This window comes from Cryptomeria japonica, chromosome 5 (genome assembly GCF_030272615.1).
Source record: "Cryptomeria japonica chromosome 5, Sugi_1.0, whole genome shotgun sequence".
Lineage (NCBI taxonomy): Eukaryota > Viridiplantae > Streptophyta > Pinopsida > Cupressales > Cupressaceae > Cryptomeria > Cryptomeria japonica.
The window spans coordinates 904,547,317-904,570,752 of NC_081409.1; positions in this window are offsets into that span (position 1 = coordinate 904,547,317).

Below are 23,436 nucleotides of genomic sequence, written 5' to 3' on the forward strand. Positions count from 1 at the left end.
GTAACTTGGACATATTTGTCGGTAACAACAAATATGCAAATAGGAACATACCAATAAACAAAACTCCAAGACAAGGTGTCCACATGATGTCTTCGACATAACCAAGTGTTTTCCATATCATTCCAAGTGTCGATGATCATTATATCCTGCCGATGTACCAGATATCGGTGACTGTGCATAAGTCACTTGCTTGCCAGTGAATGTTGTTGATTCTCTAAAGTGCCAGAGTTGATAAGTGTTTAGTAGGTGTTGACATCAATGACAAAACCATACAAAAATACCAACAATCTCCCCCTTTGGCATTGATGGCAACACAAGATGGAAAAACCATCAAAGTGCCAAATACCAAAAACCAACAATCTCCCAAAAAGAGATCATAACCAGAAATCAAAATACAGATACAAAGAGTAATAATCTTTCCCAAATAACAATCTCTCCCCCTGGGAGAAACATGTGTTTTCCTTGTGTTTTTCCATACCAATCTCTCCCCCTTTGACATCAAATGCCAAAGTTAATTGCCAAGCCAAGTTCATATATAAAATACCAATCAATTTAGTATACCAACTACTCCCCCTGAGAAGTATCTTCCTAATCAAAGTTGGAGTAAAATATTTCTCTGTTAATTCTGCTGGTTGATGACAAACATCAACTTCCTAAGTCTCTACCGGTGGGGGTATGACCCCAAGCTAGTCTCTGAGATATTCAAAAGTCTCCTTAGGTAGAGGTTTAGTGAAGATATATGTAATTTGTTCTTTAGTATTCACATAAACCAGTTTTATCTCTTTTGCTTCAACATTTTCCCTTATAAAATTTAGTTTGATAGAAACATGTTTGGTTTTAGAATGTAATACCAAATTCTTAGATATATCAATTACTGCAGTGTTATCACAATAGCTAGTAATAGGTTCCTTGCATTTTACCTTTATGTCTTTCAACATTTGCTTAAGCCATAATACCTGTGTACAGTTAGTTGTTGCTGCAACATATTCTGATTCTGCTGTTGATAAAGATGTACAACTTTGTTTCTTACCCAACCAAGAAACTAGTTTGCTTCCAAGAAAGAATGCACCCTCGGTGATGCTTTTTCTATCATCCGCATCTCCTGCCCAATTCGCATCTATGTATGCACATAATTCAAAGTTTTCATCTCTAGGATACCATAATCCAAGATTTATAGTGCCTTCTAAGTACCAGAAAATCCTTTTTACTGTTGATTCATGATTTTCTCTAGGATTACTCTGAAATCTTGAAACAATACATACTGCATTCATAATATCAGGTTTGTTTTGTGTTAAATATAGTAAACCTCCTATCATGGATTTGTATCTAGTTGGATTAACATGTGTAGATCCATCCCTTAGTGATAGTTTGTCATTTGTAGTCATAGGTGTGCTTACCGGTTTAGAGTTATCCATCCCAAATTTCTTTAGTAACTCTTTTAAGTACTTGGATTGACTCAAGAATATACCTTTATTAGTCTGTGAAATCTGCAATCCTAAAAATAATTTTATTTCTCCAATCATAGACATTTCAAATTCTTGTTGCATTTTAATAGAAAATTCTTTACATAATCCATCTTCTCCTCCAAAGATTATATCATCAACAAAAACTTCTATAACCAAGATGTCATCATTAGTCACTTTATAATATAAATTGTTGTCTGCATTACCTTTAGAAAAACCAATCTTCAAAAGATACTTATCCAATCTTGCATACCAAGCTCTTGGAGCTTGTTTCAATCCATACAAAGCTTTTCTTAACCTGCAAACCATATCTTTGTTATCTGTCAAAGAAAATCCATCAGGTTGTTCAATGTAAACTTCTTCTTCAAGATCTCCATTCAAAAATGCACATTTAATATCTATTTGATATACTTTGTAGTTCTTGTGTGCTGCAAAAGCCAAAAACAATCTAACTGCCTCAATTCTAGCTACCGGTGCAAAGGTTTCATTGTAATCAATTCCTTCTTTCTGAGAATATCCCTTACACACTAGTATTGCTTTATTTTTTATAACCTTACCATCTTCATTAAGTTTTTTTCTAAATACCCATTTGGTTCCAATTACATTTTTATCTTTAGGTCGGGGAACTAATGTCCAAGTGTTATTCTTCTCAATTTGTTCTAATTCTTCTTCCATAGTTTTAATCCAATATTTATCTTCACATGCCTCATTAATTGATGATGGTTCAATTTGAGAAATAAGACATACCTCTTCATTTGCCAATCTTCCTCTTGTCATAACTTCTTTATACTTGTTTCCAATTATCTGATCTTCAGATTGATTCAGTCTTACATACCGGGTGTCTTTGTTTGTTGTTGTTCCTCAGTTACTGTGGAATTTTCAGATGATACCAGTGTAACTGGATCTTCATTCTATACCGATGGATTTAGTGTAGTTTCATTTGTCAAAATTTCTATTGCCGGTTCAGAGTCTATATACCTTGAAGTTCCTCTGAATTGTTCATCAATCTTTACATTTGTACTCTCAACAATTTTCTGCAATCTTTTGTTAAAACATCTATATGCCTTGCTCTTAGATGAATAACCAAGAACTATTCCTTCATCACTTCTAGGATCAAATTTGCCAATATACTCATCTCTTCTGATATAGCATTTACTTCCAAAAATTCTAAAATATTTTAGAGTAGGAGTAATACCAAACCATAGCTCATGAGGGGTCTTACCGGTTTCACCTTGATAACTCAATGATGAACAATAAGTACCAAACTGGTACCGAGAGGGGGGGGTGAATCAGTACAGTCACAAAATCTTTTCCCGAACCAGTTTGACTGCAAACACTGCAAATGTCTGACAGACAGTAACACCGGTCTGAAACATAATGCAACCGGTAAGGCTAGGAATGACTGTGACAAGCGTTAACCGGTTAATCACTTAGTTTTCCACTCAACTTAATACTACACTTCCATTTCACCTTTATGCATGAATAGGTAATCTAAAATATAATAACAGCTAGCTCAGCATGTTTTACCTTCAGACACAAATAACTTAAATCATCACATGAAAAATACTACCCATGACACACAGATTTTTCACGTGGAAACCCAACTGGGAAAAACCGCGGTGGGGATGAATACCCATAAGTTGCTTTTGAACTCTTTAGAAGTCCGCTCTGTTAGGAGCCCGGTCTAGTTAAAGATTGTTACAACAAGTTCCGTTAGGAACCAATCCTGTTAGAGATCACCCGGTTAAGGGATGGCTAAATACCCTGTTAGAGGTTACCTTGTTAGAGGATTTCAAGAACTCAATTAGTTTGAGTCACCCTGTTAAAGGATTTACAACAAGCTGATTAAAGCTACCCGGTTAAGGGATTTTCCAACTGTTGAAGTGGTTAAAGATCAATAGGTATTACAGTGATCTGATAAGAGCACTCAATGCCTAATGCAGATCCGCTTAAGTTCCTTCCTTCTGCACACACACAATGCAGGAATCAATCCTCTTATCTCATCTGGTCTGGCAAGAATCACGTATCTTTTCACTTAGATACACACACACACCATTTGCCAACAACCTCAGCATGAAACACAACATCGACCTTATAGGAAATAGATAGGTCAGTATCATAAACCCTAAACCCTAAACATTTAGGTTAAGTAATTCAGGCGATTCAATCCTGGCCATTGAACACTTTGCATTTGAATACAAAAATCTTGAACATATCTCAAGACATTCTCCATCATTCATTCTTCACCGCTTTCATGGCGGCTTGTAACCCATCATGTGTTCTCCATCGTTTACAAAGACTTCACATATTCCCAAGGTAGATAGGATCGATCTCCTTCATGCAAGATCCTTCACGTGCTCAAGCTAGCGTGGCAACACGATCAGATCTTCATTACAATGCTAACTCATCACACAATGTCATCGGTTGAGTCACACAGGCTTGGAACACTTCAACTGGAAACCCTTAAGCTAAGACTACCAACTGGTAGTCATATCATGTTAAGTCTTTATAGAGAACATACCATATGTCGGTTCACATTTCATCATACCGGTTCTCTTGGAAAACATACCACTTCACCTATTGCTCAATATACTAGTTTATGCCATTATACCGGTTCACTTTGCCAACTGTTTAGCTTCAATATACCTGTTCACTTCTTTGCACATATACCGATTCACCATATTGTACCGGTTCACATTTCAGCATATTGTCGGTTCACTCTCCAACATATTGACATCAATGACAACATAATATCATCATGTCAACATACTCAACATGAATGCCAACAATATCTCCCTTTGGCATTGATGGCAATATACAAAGATCTCTCTTTCTGCATCACATCTTCTCCCCGTTGCTACGGATATCTTCTCCGCTTCACATCTTCTCCCCCTTTTACAATAATGCCAAAGTGGAGGCACGAGCTTTCCTGTTCCACTATACTGCTCCCCCTGAGGAGTAGCATCCTTCAACACATCAATCCTGAAAAATATTGGACACTGTCATACCTGACTGATGTGGAGCACATACTTTCAGTTCACCTCTTGAAGGGGCAGCACCCCTAATTCACCTCTTAAATAGGTAAATGAAGCCTTTGGTAGAAGCTTGGTGAATATATCTGCTAACTGCTCCTTAATGGAAACATGTTCCAGTACAACCTCCTTGTTCTGAACCTTTTCCCTCAAGAAATGATACTTAAGCTCAAAGTGCTTGGTTTTAGCATGCAAAATTGGATTCTTGGAAATGTTAATTGCATTTGTATTGTCACAAAATATGCTTACCGGTTCAGATACAAGAACTTTGAAGCCATTCAATACATGCTTCATCCAAATAGTTTGGGTGCAGTTCATAAAGGCTGCAACATACTCTGCTTCTGTTGTAGACTGAGAGATACAACTCTGCTTTTTACTCATCCATGAGACCAATCTACCACCAAGGAAGAATGCACCACCGGTTGTGCTCTTCCGGTCATCTACATTACCAGCCCAATCAGCATCTATGAACACTTTCAGGTTGAAATCATCATTGTATGGATACCATAACCCATAGTCAATAGTTCCCTTCAGATATCTAAGAATCCACTTGACTGCTACCAAGTGGGATTCTCTAGGGCTTTGCTGAAATCGAGCGGTAATACCCACTGCATGTGCAATGTTTGGTCTGCTATGCACTACATAATGCAACTTACCAATCATTGATCAGTAATCCTTCTCATTTACCACCGCTGAGTCATCTTCTTTTGATAGCTTACAACCGGTCACCATTGGTGTACCAACCGATTTACTATCTTCCATGCTAAAGGTCTTCAACACCTCTTTGACATACTTGGATTGAGTAATAAAGATTCCATCTTTCATTTGTTGAATCTGTAGACCAATGAAGAACTTAATCTCCCCTATGAAAGACATTTCAAACTCCTTTTTCATCTCATCAGTAAATTCATGACTCATCTTGTCATCACCTCCAAAGATGATGTCATCAACAAATACTTCATAGATCAGAATTTGATCTCCTTCTGATTTCATGTAGATATTGCTATCTTCACTTGTTCTTTCAAATCCAGTCTTCACAAGATGGGAGTGCAAGCATTCGTACCATGCTCTAGGTGCCTGCTTCAATCCATATAAGGCTTTATGTAGCCTACACACCATGTCACTGTCTTTTGATAGGACAAACCCATCTGGTTGCTCTATATACACCTCCTCTTCAATTATTCCATTTAGGAACGCAGATTTTACATCCATTTGGTATACCTTGAATCCTTTAAAAGTTGCATATGCAAGAAGCATACAAACTCCTTCCAATCTGGCTACTAGGGCAAAGGTTTCTCCATAGTCTTCTCCTTCTTCTTGAGTATATCCTTTACATACTAGTTTGGCTTTGTTCCTTACCACTGTGCCATCCTCATTCAACTTGTTTCTAAAAAGTCATTTGGTACCAATGACATTTTTATGTTCTGGTGTGGGTACCAAAGACCATGTACCATTCTTCTCTATCGGGTCAAGTTCCTCCTCCATTTCCTTGATCCAGTCTTCATCTTTATGTGCCTCTTTGAATGATTTAGGCTCAAATTCAGAGATCATACAAGAATTCTCTTTGACCTTTCTTCTTGTAAGGATTCCTGCATCCTTATCTCCTATGATCTGTTTTGGATCATGATTCGGTTTGACATATCGAGGAATGCTCTTGACTGATTCCTCCTGCTTTTCTTCTTTATCCTCATCTTCATCAGCATCAACATCTATCGGTGTAGGAACACTGTTACTGGTACTTGGCTGATTAGCAATCGGTTCCCAAAAGGTTACTACCGGTTCATCTCTTACTTGCTTACAACCGGTTTCCTCAGGTTTTCCAAAATTTTCATCAACTCTAACATTGATGCTTTGAACAATTCTCTGAGTCCTATTGTTGAAACATTTGAGAGCTTTGCTCTTGGTGGAGTATCCTAGGAATATTCCTTCATCACATTTTGCATCGAACTTGCTCTAATGTTCACTTCTCTTGATATAACATCTGCTACCAAACATTCTAAAGTAGCTTAGCACTGGTGTCTTACCAGTCCAATACTCATAAGGAGTCTTATCCTTTCCTTTCTTGATGAGTACCCGGTTCATTGTGTATACTGTAGTACTCACTGCTTCTCTCCAAAAGGTGTGAGCAACTTTTCCTTGGATCAACATAGTTCTAGCTGCTTCAACCATAGTTCGGTTGTTTCTCTCTGCTAAGCCATTCTGCTATGGAGTCCAGGGGGCAGACAGTTGCCTCTTGATGCCATTCTCTTCACAATATTTGTTGAATTCACCGGAAGTGAATTCCCCTCCTTGATCAGTTCTGAGGCATTTGATTCTTCTACCACTTTCCTTTTCTACCAATGCTCTGAAAGCTTTGAACTTTCCAAAAGCTTCAGACTTGTCCTTCAAGAATGTGACCCACATCATTCTTGAGCAATCATCTGTAAGAATCATAAAATACCTATCTCCCTGCACACTCCTAGTTTTCATAGGACCACACAAATCAGTATGCACAAGATCAAGTAAATTGTCTGCTGTGAAAGATTTACCTTTGAAAGTTGAGGAAGACATTTTCCCCAGTTGACATTCTCTGCACAAAGGATTTTTTGGTTTGCTCAGCACCAGCAATCCTCTGACTGCCTTGGTCTTACTAGCCTTCACAATGTTATCAAAGTTTACATGGCAGAGTCTCCTATGCCATATCCAACTATCATCAAATTTAGCCATAAGACATGTACTTACATTTGCATTCAGCTAAAATAAGTTACCTTTGGTCTGCATACCGGTGGCCATCAATTCACCATTCTTTCCTTTGATTTTGCACGCTCCATTTTTGAATTCTAGAATCAGTCCACTGTCATTAAGCTAGGCAACACTCAATAGATTGTGTCTGAGGCCTTCCACCCAATACACATTATCAGCACTGCTCTTTCCATTCAAAGAGATGGACCCTCTTCCTTTAACCATACATGGTGCATCATTACCAAAGCGAACCACATCACCATCATATTCTTCCAAAGATATAAACTTGCTCCGGTCACCAGTCATATGGTGAGAACAGCCACTGCCAATAATCCACTCATTGGAATTATCAAAGCGGGAGACAAGAGCCTTCTTGTCTGACACATCTTCCTTTATTGCAATAAACACAATATCTTCATTCTCTTCATCTTCCGATTCCTCATCTGTGACACCTTCATCAACTGAAACAAAATAGTTTCTCTAGTTTCCTCCTTTGAATTTCTTGAACCTCTCTGGTTTGTCCTTGTTGTCACCATTAGGACAGTTTATAGCAATATGTCCTATCCGATTACAAGAAAAGCATTTCAAAGGGAGCTTACCTCTGTATTTACCGGTTCCTTTAGGAAGTTTCCTGGCAAGAAGAGCTTCAAATTCCATCAGGATCTCCTCATCATCCATTTCTTTGCTCTGTCTTGGTTCACCACTAGTGCTTGCTTCTTTTCCTTTTCTGGATGGTACAACAAAAGCTCTAAAAGCTGATTTGGTCTTTTGATCACTGCCATCAAAACTATTTATCTCATAGGCTGTCAACTTTGCAATGATGGAGTCTAGGGATACCATAGTCTTGTCTATTGATCTCAACTCCTGAATAGCAACAACCCTTATTGCATAGACCGGTAATAAGGATCTCATAACTTTGCTTACCACTGTGGAATCTTCCATTTTACCACCTACGCTCTTGATATCTCCAACAACAATTTTGATCCTTATTCCATACTGTTGAATGGTCTCACCTTCAACCATCTGCATGTCTTCAAACTTCCCTCTAAGGCTTTATTCCTTAGCTTGTTTTACATGCTCATCACCGCCATAGATATTCTCAAGAGTGTCCCATACTTCTTTGGGATTATCTTTATCCTGGACATCAATAAACTCAATGTCAGATAAGCTGTTGATTAGGGCTTCCATGACTTGCCCATTCTCCTGTATTTCTCTCTTTTGATAATCGGTGAGAGTACCGGTAGGAATAACAAAAACATTCTCAATATAGCTCTAGTGTTGAGCACCCATGCTTCTGATGTAAATCTTCATTCCGTACTTCCAAATTTTGAAGTTATCTCTGTTGAACTTTAGACCTTTTCTCTTCATCATTACAATAGGATCTTTCCCTCAAGCGGTTAAGCTTACAACACAGAGGACCTGGAGGATGCTCTGATACCAATTGATAACTCAATGATGAACAATAAGTACCAAACTGGTACTGAGAGGGGGGGTGAATCAGTACAGTCACAAAATCTTTTCCTGAACCGGTTTGACTGCAAACACTGCAAATGTCTGATAGACAGTAACACCGGTTTGAAATAGAATGCAACTGGTAAGGCTAGGAATGACTGTGACAAGCGTTAACCCGTTAATCACTTAGTTTTCCACTCAACTTAATACTACACTTCCATTTCACACCTTTATGCATGAATAGGTAATCTAAAATATAATAAAGCTAGCTCAACATGTTTTACCTTCAGACACAAATAACTTAAATCATCACATGAAAAATACTACCCATGAAACATAGATTTTTCACGTGGGAACCCAACTAGGAAAAACCATGGTGGGGATGAATACCCACAAGCTACTTTTGAACTCTTTAGAAGTCCGCTCTGTTAGGAGCCTAGTCCGGTTAAAGACTGTTACAACAGGTTCTGCTAAGAACCGGTCCTGTTAGAGATCACCCGGTTAAGGGATGGCTAAATACTTGGTTAAGGGTTAAACCCTGTTAGAGGTTACCTTGTTGGAGGATTTCAAGAACTCAATTAGTTTGAGTCACCCTGTTAAAGGATTTACAACAAGTTGATTAAAGCTACCTGGTTAAGGGATTTTCCAACTGTTGAAGTGGTTAAAGATCAACAGGTATTACAATGATCTAATAATAGCACTCAATGCCTAATGCAGATCCGCTTAAGTTCCTTCCTTCTACAAACACACAATGCAGGAATCAAACCTTTTATCTCATCTGGTCTGGAAAGAATCACGTATCTTTTCACTTAGATACACACACACCATTTTCCAACAACCTCAGCATGAAACACAACATCAACCTTATAGGAAATAGATAGGTCGATAGCATAAACCCTAAACCCTAAACATTTAGGTTAAGTAATTCAGGTGGTTCAATCCTGGCCATTGAACACTTTGCATTTGAATACAAAAGTCTTGAACATATCTCAAGACATTCTCCATCGTTCATTCTTCACCGCTTTCACGGCGGCTTGTAACCCATCACGCGTTCTCCATCGTTTACAGAGACTTCACATATTCCTGAGGTAGATAGGATTGATCTCCTTCATGCAAGATCCTTCACGCACTCAAGCTGACATGGCAACATGATCAGATCTTCATTACAATGCTAACTCATCACACAATGTCATCGGTTGAGTCACACGGGCTTGGAACACTTCAACTGGAAACCCTTAAGCTAAGACTACCAACCAGTAGTCATATCATGTTAAGTCTTCATAGAGAACATACCATATGTCGGTTCACATTTCATCATACCGGTTCTCTTGGACAAACATACCACTTCACCTATTTCTTGATATATCAGTTTATGCCACTATACCGGTTCACTTTGCCAACTGTTTAGCTTCAATACACCTGTTCACTTCTTTGCACATATACCGGTTCACTACATTGTACCGGTTCACATTTTAGCATATTATCGGTTCACTCTCCAACATATTGACATCAATGACAACATAATATCATCGTGTCAACATACTCAGCACAAATGTCAACACACCTTTGATGTGAACTTTGTTGAATGTATAGACCGTTGTACTTACTGGCTCTCTCCAATATACATGTGGTAGGTTTGCTTCTGATAACATACTTCTTGCTGCATCCAAGATGGTTCTGTTTTTTCTTTCAACAACTCTATTATGGGTGTTTGAGGTGCTGATAGCTGTCTTCTGATTCCATTCACTTCACAGAATGCATTAAATTCCTTAGATGTAAATTCTCCTCCTTGATCTGATCTTAGACATTTGATTTTCTTACCAGTTTCATTTTCTACCATAGCTTTGAACAGTTTGAACTTTCCAAGTGCTTCTGATTTTTCTTTGAGAAAAGTAACCCAACACATTCTAGAATAGTCATCAATGATTAGCATGAAATATCTATCACCTTGTAAGCTTTTAGTTCTAACTGGACCACATAAATCAATATGAATTAAATCAAGAGCATTATTGGAATTTTCTAGAATACTTTTGAAACTAGCTCTAACTTGTTTTCCAAATTGACATTCCTTACACACTATATTGTGAGGTTTGACAATTTTAGGTAAATCTCTAACTGCCTTAGTAGTACTTATTTTCACCATGCAATCAAAGTTTCCATGACAGAGTCTCTTATGCCATAGCCAACTTTCATCAATATGTGCAATCAAGCATGTCTTTTCACTGTTATTCAAATGAAAGATATTGCCTCTAGTCTAATTACCAGTTGCAATTTCCAAACTAGTTCTATTCATGATTTTTCATTTTCCATTTTTGAATTGTAACTGAAATCCTTTCTCAACTAATTGACCAACACTCAAAAGATTATGTTTTAAACCTTCAACATAGTAAACATTGTCAGTGTTATTCTTACCATCAAGAGATGTTGTACCCTTGCCTTTGATCAGACAAGCTTTATCATCTCCAAATCTTACTAAGCCTCCATTGTATTCTTGAAAGTTCAAGAATCTACCTTTATCTCATGTCATATGATGTGAGCATCCTGAATCAATGATCCACTCATCCTTTACTTCAACTTTAGTTGCCAAGGCTTGTTCTACCGGTTGAGCAGTAGGTGTTGATTGATCTTCTGTTATAGCAACAAAAACCCATCCATTGTCTGCCGGATCCTCATCAGAATCATCAGTCACTCCTTCATCAGCAATGTAACAAGATTTGTCTTTATTCTTCTTAAATCTGTTTCTTTGATATTCAGGGTTAGGCTTGTATGTTCTTCTAGCTTATTCTCTTAGTCTAGCATGTCTATCAAGGCATCTTGAAGCCATGTGACCAATCTTATTGTAGTTAAAACATTTAAAGGGTGTTTTACCTTCATACTTACTTCCAACTGGACCTTTAGGCATTTTCCTTGCAAATAGTGCTTCAAGTTCTTCAAGTTCTTCATTTTCTTTCCTGCTTTCTTCAAGTTCTCTTGCATAAAAGGTTTTCCAGTCTAATTTGTCAAATGATGGTGTAGATGATGTTGATGCTTTAAAGGCTAAATCTGTCTTTGTAGTAGCAACAAGACCAAATTCTTCAATTTCAAAAGCTGAAAGTTTTCCAATCAATGTATCCCTAGTTACTAATGTATTAGGCATTGTTCTTAACTCATTTATAGCAGTGACTTTCATTTTATATGCCAGTGGCAATCTTCTTAAAACTTTTGAAACAATTTCATCCTCACTTAAGGTTCCTCCACAACATTTAATACCCAAAACAATCTCATTTACTCTTTCCATAAAAGCAGAAATCCTTTCATCTTCTTCCATTTTCAGATGTTCATACTTGACCCGGAAGCTTTCAAGTTTTGCAATTTTGATAATGGAATCTCCTTCATTCAATGTTTCCAAATGATCCCAAATAGCTTTAGCAGTAGACCTATCTGATAGTCCCATGATTTGCTGATCAGATAATGTGCTCAAAAGTGCTTCTCTTGCTTTGCAATCATTTTTGTCATCTTTAGTCAAGTTAGGTGGATTGGCCTGACTCTGAGTAGGAGCAGTATAAAAATTCTTTGTGACATCCCAGATGTCCTTTCTAATGCAATTTAGATGTGTCTCCATTCTGATCTTCCAAAGACAAATTCATCCACAACACATAACACCAATATTTGTACGTGGAAACCCTGTAAGGGGAAAAGCCACGGTGGGAAACCTTACCCACAATCAAATGATACTACTGTAGATAGTAAGTGTATACAAATGGGGTCTGCACATGCAGAAAGGTCAAGCACCTAGATCTCATTGCTCAATCACATAATGGGAGTCACACTAACTACAATTGGATGGTTAAATCCAATAAGAATGTACTGCTCAAAATATCATCTTCATATGCTGGATTTAGTACCGGTGTAGTTCTGATTGTCTTCACAAAAACCCTCCTTCAACCTTCAAATGATGTCTGTGTGTATAGCTCTGCTTACTCTCGCATATACCTTCACACAATCCTTTTTTCGCATTCCACATTCGATCTTACAAATAAAATCTTATATTTATACCATACCCTAAGACCAATTTTAGTAGGCCGACTCTAAAGGATAATACAATAAAATTAATTTACAAATCAATTAATACCTGATGCAATAACCGATTCAACATGTCGGCTCAATGCATTTACAACAACAATAAGTCATCTCCATAGCGTGCCATGCTAATCTGGAAAAGATAAACCTGCCGGTGTAACCTGGACCTATTTGTCGGTAACAACAAATATGCAAATACGAATATACCAATAAACAAAACTCCAAGACAAGGTGTCCACACGATGTCTTCGACATAACCAAGTGTTTTCCATATCATTCCAAGTGTCGGTGATCATTATATCCTGTCGGTGTACCAGATACCGGTGACTGTGCATAAGTCACTTGCTTGCCGGTGAATGTTGTTGATTCTCCAAAGTGCTAGAGTTGATAAGTGTTTAGTAGGTGTTGACATCAATGACAAAACCATACCAAAATACCAACAAACACATCATTCAGTCTATCCTAAGGAGATTGGCTTCATTATTAGTTCTTAGCCCACACTTGGTACCCTGTCAGCTCACACGGCCTTGTCACCCCCTAAAGGGCGCCCGTGTTTTTGCCTTTGTGAGAGCTAGTGGAGTCCCGTTATGAGCCTAGCAATAAGGTCTCAAAAGGGGAGTTTGCACATATGCTCAAGAGGGACATATGGTGAGTATCTTAAGGAGAAATTCTTCCCCCACCATGCACTAAGAATTTAATAATGTTCAGAGGTAAACCTGGTAGCTTCTAATTTTGATTGGAACTAGTAAGGGATCTGTTCGGCGCGTCGGGGTATAAACTCAATTAAGAGGTCTCCCAGCCTTGAAAACCAAGGTTTGATATACCCAAAGGTACGAAGGAGAGCTATTCTTGAGCACTGTCGTTGACTTGATTTTCATCAAATCACGTTTATTTTATAGTGGGTTGGAGTACTTGGAGTTAGCCGTTCTCACTTGGGTCATTCCCCTCTCATCGACCTTAATGGCTTTGGCCTTAGAGGCTCCTCGGGAGGGCAAGCCCGCTAAAGATATGCACTATTGAAAAGAAAAGATGAGTCTTTCTTTCTGATCACCTAAGAAAGGTGAGAGGATACTCGCCTATCATCAAAAACACATAAGACATGTTTGTTCATTTCCATTGTAATTAGTCTATGTGCCTAATTTATCAAAAACAAGTGCAAAATCTCGCGGCTGCAAACAAAGTTAGTAGTTTATATTGTAATCTTTGATGGCAAAATGGTTTATAACTCTGATCTTTCACAATGAAATAAGTACCTGCAAAACCAACAAATTGCAAATTAGGTTCGGGAAAATGATAGTCTAGATGCATAAATGAGAAATGCAGAATACAACATTGGAAAAATAAATGAAAAACTAAGAACGCTATCAAATTGACCAAAAATGCTATCAAATGGACCAAGAACGCTATCAAATTAACCAAAAATGTTATTCTGAACACCAAGAATGTTGCTTAATCGACCAAGAACACTAACAAATGGACCAAGAACGCTGCTAAACTAACCGAGAACGCTGTCAGAAAGACCAAGAATGTTGCAAGACATACCAGAAATGCTAAGTAAGAGACTAAAAATGCTATAGTAAAGAAAAATATAAAAACAGAGTTGAGAAATCTCCCATAAATGCCATTTGAGGTGTCGGGACACTACAATGGAGACCAAGAACACAAATCGGGAGCCCGAGAGAGCTAATCAACCTGTCAATGAGATTTCCTGCAAGCAGACTTGTTAAAGATCAAAGGGGCTAGGCCCCACGGTGGGCGCCAATTAATGTGATGCTAAAAATATGGTTCAATGAAAGCAAGCACACACATAGATGAGACAATATAATGAAATTACGAGGCAAATATAAAGCTAAACAAATGCAAACTAAATACTTATTTGAGATGTCCCATCCTCCTCTATTCTTGAGGACCTTGAAGGTTGAAGAATTGTTGGCTCTCAATAGAGCAATGACCTCCAAAGTGGCAACTCAAGAGTTGAGTAGCTACTTCATGATTAGGAAAATGACATGAAATGCATGATTGTATGCATCATTAATCTAAAATGCTAATTGTGCTAGACGATTGAGATAAAATTGCCTATAGTAATGATGCTAAAACTATGAATGCAAGGGATCCTTATTGCTCCAAAAAGATGGGTATTTATAGGAATTCCAAGGCCAAAGCTGAGGTGATAGGAATCTAGGGTCCAGATTTGATCTGAAGATATCAAGGGTCAAGATTGAGGAAGTTGGAGAAGAGGTTGGAGAAAGGGAAACTTGTCATCTCTATGGTGAAGAATGTCAAGGAGCCTTGCTTATGAGAGCGCAAGTGTCCAAGGGAGGAGACATGTGGCAAAAGTGCCATGTGTACCAAGGGGAGAATGTCCAACCCTAGGATTATATGCAATGGGTTAGGTTAGGTTAGGTGGTTAAAAGTTAGGAGCCATGTGCTCATTTGAATTTAGAAATTCAAATATTTAAAAAAAGATAATTAATTTCAACAAATCATGATTTGATTTGTTTTAACTAATTATGAGATTAGAAGAATGAATTTAAATGGGGAAGGATTAATTAATCAAAAGGGGATATGAAATGAACTATATAAATAAATCATGTAGATTTATTTACTAGTATATGAATAGGGAAATTAATCAAATTGCTTGTGAATTCAATTAAATGGCAAGGAGGATTAATTAAATAATTGCGTATTTAATTAACTATCTTCAAACTATTTTTAGGTGTATACATGTGTTACAATGGCATTAGAAGAATATGTAGATATCATGCTAGAGCTAGAATTCATATATAGTGTGTTAAAAAGTTTTAGGAGCCTAGGATCGAGTCTTTTGATGTCTTATTGGACAACATGTGTGTGGAGAATGCAATATATAAGGTTATGTGTGACATGCAACATATATATGAGCAATTGGGACGATTAATGTTCATGCCACTTACAAAAAAATGATCTTAAGGGAATAATCTACATTTGAAGAAATGACAATCTATCATATGTTGTCCTATGCAAAGAAGATGGAGGCTTTAAATGTAATACAGAATGGAAGGTGCATTTTTCAACTATTATTCTTAATATTTATAGATATTAATTCTAATGAGGAAAGAAATGTTGAAAAATTGATCTCTTATCTAGATAAATTCTCGTAGCTTGAGCATGGAATAGCTTTTATTGCCATTGTAGGTAAACTTTTGGGAGATGAATATCAAAGGCATTTGACACCCATTGACTGCATTATAATGGATAGTATTTTTTAGGCTTTAGAATTAAGAAAATGCAAATTCAATTTGCATATCAACACAACCATCATGAGGGGACCCACCGTGTTGCATCTTTAGTCAATGCATGTACTCTGGAATTAAAGTGCAAATTTTGATTTGCATTTCAATTGGTCATCTTCAGGACCACCTTTTTGCCATGTCATCTAGTCATGGGTTCTTCCTGGTTTTTTGAAATGAAATGAAGTGAAGATGCATTTGATCTACATTTCAATATTTCTTCAAAAGGATTTCCATGCCACTTTATCAATTTCTAGTCATGTGCTTCACAATGCGATTGCACAACGTTTTATCAATTGCAACCAGTTTCAAGGGTGAAGCATATTCCTTAAATTTTGAGCCCATAAATAATAGTTGTTACAGCTCCAACATTCTTTTAGTCGACGGGAAAGTTCTTTTTATCATGTAGTGTCTCAAAGATGCCCTGGCATATTCTCTAGTTCTAGAGTTTTGTCAAATGTAAATTTGACATGTGTACATGGCTTGAAGCTTGTTGCTCCCTTGTTTTTGTAAAAGGGAAATAAAGGCCATTGTACAATTATTTTAGTCTTTTCAATTTTTGGAAATAAGTCTATCAAGTTAGTTCTTGTATTGTAATGTGTCTTGTTCAAAAGTTATAAAAGTGATAGTTTTGTCATTACATACTTATAAATCAATGTTTTGATCAGAATGAGTAATGCATATGCAAATTCTATTACAGTTTGTCTCCTAATGTTGTATTCAAACTCTATTGAAAGTTTAATAATTTTTTTTTTATTAATTTCATTTTTGTTTTCCACTTCTTAACGAAGAAAAAGATTAGATGGCTTTAGATAAGATACAAAGGTTTGAGTTCAATGTTAAGGATTTGAAGGTAGAGATGTATTCAAAGATAAATTGGGGATATTGATGTTAGGCATTGATATTATGAATCCTATGATCTATATCATTTTTTTTATCGGTTAATAGAGCATTATATTGAATTTAGTAAAACATACATAGTCTGTAAAATATCATGGACAATATCCAATACTACTACCTCCCAAAAAAACTTGCTTGCAAAAAATAATCTATCCCATCTCCAACCACCCAAATCTACTTGCCATAATACAAAATGGGGCTCACCCCCAGATACAAAAACTTTTACTACACCTATGCTATGTGTAGACACCTAAAATTGTCTTGTTTAATTAAATAAATATTTTTATTTAATTAATTATTTTATCCGAAGTCTTCTATTAATTAAATAAATTATTATTTATTTAATTAATTCATTTAGCCTCTTCTAGCCCCTTTTCTCATTTAAATAAATATTTTTCTCCTAAATTAAATAAATGCTTTTATTTATTTAATTGATCCCACTTTTATTTATTTTATTAATTCATTAGCTTTTTCCTCTATGACACGTGTAACTTATCTCTTAATCCTCCTCTACCTACCCCCTTCATTATTTTATTATTTCCTCTACCTACCCTTTAATCTTAGTTGGCCATTTATTTCTTTCACCTCTTAATCTTGTCCCTCCATTTTCTAAAGCACCTTCTATATAAGAGGATACTTTCATCATTATCAACCCTAATGCATCAACACTTATGCAATCAAGCCTTCTTGCGATCAAGTGACTTCACAACCACGATCCATTCTTTGTTGAGTTCTTGTGCACCTATACAAATTCGAGAGCAAATATATCGAACAAGATCAATGGAGATAGGAGACAATGGAGATCAAAACCTACTTGGCATGTGAATGGTATAATGGTTCAATTTGTTGATATGCATGTTCTTAGGTGTCTTCATTGGTGTATGGTGAATGTTTGGTTGTATAACTAGGGTTTGTTGTGGTTGGATCTTTGTGGTTTTACAATAGTTTACCATCATCATTTTTCACTATATACACTATGGAATCAAACACTTCTAACTTGCCTCCCAAACAACTTTACCCCTAGACTCCACCCTCTCGTCCTGGGCTTGCGTGTCTTCTGTCTTTCTTGAGAGTTCCTTGTGATGTGAGGTCTCACCACCCTACAGAAGTCGAGCCATCTGTGCCTTCATCAAACCCATTGGGCACCTATGTTTATGTTTCAGAGGAGGCACCTCGTTCGTTGGTGGCATAATCTTGATGCATGACTCCCATTTTCCTAGCTCTTCTTTGATAATCTCACTTCCCTTAACCTCAAATATTCTTTAACTCCATTCAGACCAACCTCAGCAGATGCCCTGTGGACCTCCTCATTGCAGTTTGCATTCCAAAGGAGGAATGACCTCATCGGAGGAGTAAACTCACCCACATGAAGCCAATCACTGCTAGGGCACACAAATCCTTCTCCATTTCTTGCCATTCAAATTATCTTCTCTATACCCCTACACCACTCTGCTTTCACACAGTTATTCATTAACTAGTTCATAGAATCCAGCAACTCCGGTTCTAGACACCATGCCAAAATTATTGAAGCAATATCAGCATTGGTTCAATAACAATATTGAGCATTCAAATATTCATTTCCCAAAACTATCTTCATTTTGGTGAGAATAATACGATCTTCAAATTTGAATACATGCATCAAGTGTTCGTCCGAGATTTTATCCTAAAAAGCAACCATAGGTTTGGTGGATTGTATGGAAAAACATGTCTCCATGGTGCTCTCGCCTATGACTCCTTAAACAACCAACTTCTCAAAGCTTCACAATGAAGAAAGAGAGAGGCAACCAACACAAAAATCAAGTCAACACTATTACAAATCAAATAATCTCCATGACCAATCACTCTACCACATGACTCATTAAATGAAGCATTAAAGAGCTTCAATAACCCTAACCTAGCTAGCTACAAAGTAGTCGTTAACACTACTTTTGAATATATCCTCTTTGTTTCCCCTGATAAATATAGAAAGTAGCAAAATCGACATCCCATCTAACATAGATTTCAAATTTAAATCTTAATCAAGACACTCGTCATCCACCACCACCTCAATCAATCCTTACCACCTACGATCATCTTTTGTACTATATTTCTTCCTTCTAGGATTCACACAAGTTGGTGTCAAATCATCCTCCTCATGTTTAAATAACCTGCCTGACAAATCTACTCCTTGCTCAACCTTGTTGATTCATCATCCCTATTAAATATGCCACCTCATCTCCCTATAGTAGTGTTTTCTCGCCAAGTTCTAAAACAAATATCACCTCCATGAAAATTCATCTACCTCCCCCTACACTTTGAGCATCAAGCCACTCGTCGAACCATTTGACTTCACCTATTTGTAGGTCGAAAGTCATGTTGGATTGCATATCAACATCTCGGTTTCCTTCCCTTAATACATGTGACAATTTGAATCTTTGGAAAGTAGAAAGTAACCATTTGATACTTTGAATAATTTTATCAAGCTTCCAATTACCGACTTTTCATTTTAATATAGCACGCACAATAATTTGTGAATCTCCCTCAATGTGGAGATTCACCATTCCCAACTTTCTCACCATTTGTACTAGTAAGAAAGCTGCATTTATTTTTGCTTAATTATTGGTACCCTCTCCTAACCGCTGACTGCACTTAGCAATAATTTGACCTTGGTGATTTCTCACCACACAACCAGCACCTGATGGGCCCAAATTCTGTTTTGTAGCACCATCAAAATTCACCTTAATCCAATCCCGATATGGTGGCTTCCAGGATACATTATTGGTTTCTTTTATCAAAGCATGAACCCTTTTAGGCCCATTAATAGGCCATGATCTATATCAATTTTGTTTATTTGTGTTTAGTGACTTCTATAATTGATTTTGTAACCTTGGATAAGACACCAATCTTGAATCCTTGTCTTTGTCAATTAGAATCAATTTTAAAAGAATCACTTTTAAAATGGACAGATCATCTTTAATTTGAATTTTCCCTATGTTTAGAAGTATAAATATATTCTCTTAGGACCAACAATGAAATTATCCAAGAGGTAAGCCATATTTGTTTTATTTGTTAGAGTTCTAGGTCAGCTTGAGTTAGAGAATGTCTATAATACAATATCCCTGTTGTTGAATAGTTTTATTATAAGATATTGCTATAGGAACACCCTCAATGGTTTTGTAGAGCCAAAAGTGTAGAGCATTTTAACTTATTTTGTTGAATCCTATTAATTGGCCACTACCTTGAGGTCTGTGAGCATAGGAAATTGGCATATCCTTAGAGGATTTCCAGTATTAAGTTGGAAACACCAACAAATTATACTTATTATACAACATAGCTTAGCATAATTGTTAATAAATAATAATAATATATAATCAGTATTCAAATAATTGAACATGTAATGGGTGAAAAATTAGGGTTTCCACCTTTAGATGTATGATTTCCACTAATTTTTACTTAGTGACCATTACATTCAAAAGAGAGTTACAATCCAATAGATCCAGTCACAAATTAGCAAGGATTAGGACTGATAATTCTGATTGGATTGATGGGATCTCTTTTGTGAGTTGAATTGAATTGTTAACTCTTGTAAAATTAGGGTAGAAGTGCTAAAAATGAAGGTAAAAATATGAAAATAGTAAGCTACAAGTGTCAGATTGAGCCACGAACCTGGATCTGAGTAATGTAAACAAATTCAGACTTGTTCCCAGAAGAAGCTACTAAAAATTAGGGACCATTTCGCCCATGCCCTGGTCCTATGAACTTTCCACGCTCTAATGAGGGATCGATTCGTCACTATAAATAATGCCTATTTTAAAGATCACATCTTTGTACCTATTTCCTGCACACAGAAAGAAGGGGAAATAGGTTGGGAATAGGGGTTTGCCTAAGTCAAACCCCAGTTTAGGAATTAACCTTGAATGAAATATTGCAAATACTGAAATAAATGATGGAAATATATATCTCAGCTCTACAATGACTGATAATGATGCCTTATTTCTTGAATGTAATCACATATGTTGTATGAAATGACACGAACATGATAAAACCCTAATTACAACACATGCTTGCATATGAATGACACAATGTTGCTCCACAATGAATAAATGAAGAATATGCGGCCTTATAAGTGCTTAATGATGAATGCTTCAATGCTTGAATGATAAATTGCTTGAATGGATGCCTTATGATTCTCCTATATTTTCCGTGATGATGAAATGAGAGGGATGGACATCCTTATATACTTGCCCACCTTAATTTTCCGACATAGGTCGACATGGAGATCACACTCCTGCCCACTAAATGTGACCTTTAGGAGGGACCAAATTAAGGTCCCTTTGAGAGGACCAAAGCACCACACCCTAGTCTAAATGAGGACCAAGGCATCATTCCCTGGTCCTACCCCTTTTTAGGACCAAAACAAAAGGGCCATGTGATGTAGAAATGGAAAAGGAGGTTAGATTTGAATGATATGAGCTGAATCAAGGTCCTAGTTTGGTTTCAGGACATGAACATTGAGAGGAGGGCCAAAATTTGGACCAAATCGTAAGGGAGTACAATTTAGGACACAACATAACACAATAACAATTATTTTATATTGAAAACTAGCACACTGTGAAGTGTACACGACAACGATCTTCATGTCACATAATCCATCTATAAGTACTTCAATTAAATATTTCCATATATTTATTGAATTTTTTTACACAAAAGGTTGGAAATGATGGACGTTACCATTCTATATTTGTTTGCTTGCTCATACTTTTACAACTTGTTGTCATCCATTAAAGTATAGGCTTGCATTTGGATTCTCATTAAATTCTTACACTCATAACCATTTTATCTTATACTTTTTAATTTTTATTTCTCACATTAATTAGTTGAGGGAATATGTAGCCTGCACAAAAAAAAGTAAAATTACAAATTACAAATATAAATAAAGACAATGAGCAAATTTTAAATAGAAGAAACAATACTAAATGGAGACATAAACATAAGATTGATGAAAGTTAAATGTAGACACCCAAATCTGTCCACTTAATTAAATGAATACTTAGTATTTATTTGATTATTTAACCATCGATCAATAATTAATTAAATTAATATTTAATTAATTCACCCCAGCCCTCCTCTCCTATTAATTACATAAATTATTGAATTTATTTGATTTAATTCACTTAACCAAATTCAGACAATTAATTAATTAAATAAAGTATATTTGTTTAATTAATCCCCCTCTTGCATTTAAATAAATTATCATTTATTTAAATCCCCTCTCACATTTAAATAAATAAATATTTATTTAAATTCTTAAATCTCTCACCCACTTGCACTTTCTAAAAAATGCAAGTTGCACACTAAACCCTCCTTCTAATCATTTCTCAACCTTTATTATTAGCCCAATAACCCTCTAAGTGTTTGCACATTCCTAAACTAAGGGATTAGTGGATACTTCTCAAAACATTTAAGGCTCTTACAAAGTCTTAAAGGCCTCTCCCTTCCACAAGCAAGCCCACGTGGGTCTTTGACCAAACTAACCCAACTTTGACCCTTGGTTAAAGGCTTATCCATTAACCCAACCATCCATGGTAACCCCCAAGTCTCTTCAAGAATTTAATGCTTTGACAAACCTAACCCATCTTTAACCCTTGCACATTCCCCCAACCCTCAGTTAAAGGCTTATCCCTTGACCTAACCATCCATGGTAACCCTCAAGTCCCCTCAAGCCTTAAAGGCTTTGACCAATCTAACCCTTTAACCCTCGCACATTCCTTTACTCCTTGGGTAAAAGCTTTATCCATTAACCTAACCTTAACCTAACCACCCATGGTAACCATCATGTCTCTTCAAGCATTTAATGCTTTGTCCCTCTCATGTCAACCCTTCCCTTGTTGACACTTGTCAACATGGGATTGGCTTGAAGAGGAGCATATGGATTGAGGATCACCATTTCCTTAGGCGATCCTAACCCTTCCTCAATCAACTTAATCTCAACCCTTAATTTTCCCATTTCCTCTATAAATAGGACTCATTCCTTCATTGTTGACGATAACTCACACACATAAGAGTTATCCATGCATTATTACTCTACTTAGAATTTGAATGTTTTGTAGGAAGCCCTTTGTATTATGCTTTAGTTCTTCCACCAATTGGAATTGCTATTTAACCTCTAATACTTCATTTGCATCCTCAGTCAACACTTGACATAATCAACCATCTCCCATCCTCCATTCGACATCCCTTTTGTGCCAAGTGCTCAAACCGAGGACATACTCCACATAGCAGTAGGATCTTAGAGAGGAGGAGGACAAGGAAGAACTAGCACAATGGAGCATCATGGGGAAGTTTTGTATTCATTTCATTTTGTTTATTTCGCAGTTTCTTGTTTACTACTCTTCCTTGATAATGCTTTTAAATGGTTTAGTTTTATGTTGACAACTAATCATATTTAAACCATTTTATTACATTTCAGTTAACCATGTCTAACACAATCAAAATCAACAACGCCACCAAGCCAAAATAATTTCATTCAATGACAAAAAGTGCAAAATTTAAGAACACTAA